Raw genomic sequence first — 3,978 nt, forward strand, 5'->3', positions numbered from 1 at the left:
GGGTTATTAAAATCAGATGGTTAATCAAACCTGTTATTCAGAGTTTTGAGGGGGTAAAATGTCTTTTTTGCATAATTCAAAAGGATAAAAACAAACCCATAATCACAACATGGAACACTTTATGTTGAAGTTTGCAAAAGTTCAGTTATATATGAGGTAGAACTTTAAATAAAAAAAGGAAAAAGTTACAAAAGAAAAAATTGTTGGTTTAAATCAACCAACAATTTTGGTTGTTTTTTAAAACAACCAAAATGTAGAGACAAAACAGATTGAATTTGTGTTTTTCTTTATTGTGAACTTGTATAGAAATTATGTAACTAACAAAATATATCTAGATAATTAGGAGGTCATTTATAACATTTTAATTTATTGAAGTATTTGGAGTTCATATGTATCCACCAGAGGTTTTGTGAAAAATACTTTCCCCCTTTCACGTTGATTTTAGTTGGGGTTTTTTTTTGTCACACTTTAATGTTTCAGATTTCACAAATTTTTATATCCAAATTTCAGTTTTCAATTGATGATTTAGTTTTTTGTTGAGAGAAAAGAAGGCGTCCAAACTAACCTGGCTCTGTGTCAATAGCATTAAACCACTAAACCTATCGTATGAACTGTTTGTTACACATTTTTAGATTTTTTTTTTTTAGATTATTTTATAAAAAAAAATTACAAAAAAATATTTTTTGCATATTTGTTGAAACTGTCACTGTGTTGACAGCTACTCAGCCTTCTCCCAGTGCTCCCATTTCTAATTAAAAGCAACCAATCAGAGCCAGGAGGCGGGCCTTAGTGCTGTCAATCAATCTTTGTGTGCGTTGCTCCCCACCTTTAAAGCAGAACCTGTCTTGAAAGCTAAGGTTAGTTAGCATGGTGGATAAACGGTTTTCCTGTAAAAGTGAGTTGACGACATCGACTGACAGCGTTAAGACCCTCCCCCTGGCTCTGATTGGCTGTTTTTGATCAGGCGCAGTGCATTTCTTCATATGGCAGTAGCAACATCGATATTTTCACAAATTATATGTCTCATATCATAATGTCACAACATGGTGATAGTTTTAGCAATTTTTATTTTACTTGAGTACAATAAATTGTACTCAAGTAAGAGTAGAACTACTTGAATATATTTTTTTCTCCAAGAAATTACTTAAGTAGTTTTTTCAAAAAGATTACTCAAGTAGATGTAATTGAGTAAACGTATAAACTTATCACGCGCGTCTTCTAGCTAACCCCCTTTTAAAAAGCACATTTATCTCCTTATTTTGTTACATTCTAGAAAAGAGAATTCATTCAAACTGAAAAGTTAGAGACATCTCAGGCTGTCGGCCATTACACCTTTCAGCTCCATAAGCACAAATGACTCACAGGAGCCCAACGGTCAACTCAACCGTTGCTAATGACAACAAGAGCACGCAGGTGTCAATGTACGGAGACTCATTTCCCCCTTAAATATCTTTCACTTTTTCCCCCTCTGTGTCTCCTCTTCTCGGGAATCTGACAGGAAATTTGGTCCAGCTCTTAATTTAATTGCCTGTTGTTGTCTGCGAAGCATCCGCAGTCCCTGGCAGCAGGACTTGGCTAAATGTTCTGCATTATTCAACCGGCTTAGCTTACTTCTGTTCTCACTGACGTCGTTTAACGTCAGCAGATGATGGAGGAATTTCATGAAAAGTTTGGCTGAGACGACGGTTTTATTTTTGCCACTTGGAGTAAATAATGTGACACACAAACTCACTCAGAAGATACTTTTGCTCTAAGTCACCGCAATTAAATTGAATTTTATCTAATAAATGTTAATCAGAGGATGAAAAAAGATGAGAAATTACAAATCAAAAGAACATTCGCGAACAATCCCATCTATTTTAGCCCGCAGAGATAATTAGGGAGATTCTTGTGTTTTGTGCCAACTTCTCTGGTTTTTCTCTCTCACAGTGAGTCATTCTCATGTTATTTAATGAAAGTGACGAATTTACACAGATGATGACTGAAATGACTGGTGTCTGATCATTCTGAGACGTTTCTTCAAGAAAAGATATGAAAGTATTTCGAATGAAAAAAGTGGATATTTTAATCTGTAATAATTTAGCTGAAAATGTGCAACATTTGCTAGAAACAATGAACAAATCAATCTTAATGTTTAGAAAAACGTAATATTGGAGATAATAACCACACAACACCTTCAGTGTTGTTAGTTGCTTTTTTCTTTACTTTTCCATCTGTTTGAAATCAGCCATCTTTACTGAAAATTATGATTTTTGTGTCAAAAAGGAGGGGAATTTACAAATTAGTAGTAAAAGTCCCAGATGTGGTGCTGTTTCTTTTAAAAAATATTGCTATAATTTTACAGCTTTTGTGAATTTTTGGTCTGCTTAATGAAGATTAATTAAGTAATCTAAGTGAATGAACAGGCTTTATTTTGGATACATACAAATACATCTTTTAGGAATAGACTAAATTATTGCAGGCAAATATTTTTTACAAAAAAGAAATAATTGCTGAAACGCAGGCTTGTTAATGCCCCATATCAGCTATAAGAATATCACAGCAATTCGATGGTCTTATAATCCGACATCATATTACATTTAATCAAAAGGCATCATAAGCATTTGTTATTTTGCATTTTAGCATTTTCTTGATCAAGATCTCTGCAAACACTTGCAAGTCAGCAGAGTTCAGATCTGCAGTAAAATAAAGTAACACTGCCCTCTTCTGGCACCAAAACGCTACCAGCGCCATCCACTTCTATAAGTTTAAACATGAGTAAAACAACAACTGCAACAAAAAAAGCCTTAAAATATAAATTGTCCAATGATTTCCCAAAAATAATAGGAAACAGAAAAGAATAAAAATAACTGAAATTTTTTAAATAAATGACTATGTACTGCGATGTATCTATCTAATTTCTGTAAAAAAAAATAAATATAACTAAAACGTTTTTTATTTGAAATTAATTTTAATTTTAAATTAATATATTTCTTGTTAAAATATATTAAAAACATGACGTAATATGCCAAGACAAACATCTGATGGGATGTTAATAGAGGGAATGGGAAAATGTGATCTTTCATTTGCATTTTTAAAATTAATTTTATAATTTGCTTAAATTAATAGTTTGTACGGAAAATGATTCTGTCCAATAAATAAATAAATAAATAAATAAATAAATCCGACATTGTACAAAACACACAAAAACAAATCAGCTGTCATTTAAAAAGTGTCTAAAGTGTTTTTAGCAGATTAGCTATTTGACAAACGTGGCATTTTAAGACAACTTTACAACACGCACTGAAAAAAAATCAATGAAAAATAGGTGTTTAAAAAACAGCCTACCGTATGACGTCAACATGGAAACGAACGAACTTTACTTTCAAATTAAAAGTTCAGTGGTATAGCAACTTTTTTCTATAGTATTAACATTAATGTTCTATTTATGAAATTAGATTATTTAGTTAATCTGATACTTGTCAAGCAACTATAACTATTTTAAAGTGTTTAAATATTAAAGCTGCTAGACAGGGTGGGAAACACTACTTATTTGTATGTATTTATTTAAGCATTGTTTACAACAGTTTACTCTCAAATCTAAGTGGTGCTAAAAATCGTGCTAAAAAACCTAAGGTAAAAGGGCTTCTCTGTTCTTAAAAATGATCTAACATTTTATATTCATGAGATAAATCAACCACTTATGACTTCTTTAATACCTTACACAGAAAAATAATCTCGAACTTAATTGTTTATTTACTATTTGTCTGTCTTATTGTTGCCACAGTATAACAACAAAAACACACATTTCTCTGACAATTTAACTTCAAATTTATCAACGAACAAAATACTTGGTACATCCTTTCTTTTTACTTACTGCAATTTGTCAACACCAATTTAAATACATTTTATTTTATTTTTCAGCTCAATTTGGCTTAGCTCGTTCATATCTTTGATTTTAGTTTGAAAATTCTTCCCGGAAGCTCAAATTTCATTTTG

This window comes from Poecilia reticulata, chromosome 21 (genome assembly GCF_904066995.2).
Source record: "Poecilia reticulata chromosome 21, P_reticulata-male-v2, whole genome shotgun sequence".
Classification (NCBI taxonomy): Eukaryota; Metazoa; Chordata; class Actinopteri; order Cyprinodontiformes; family Poeciliidae; genus Poecilia; species Poecilia reticulata.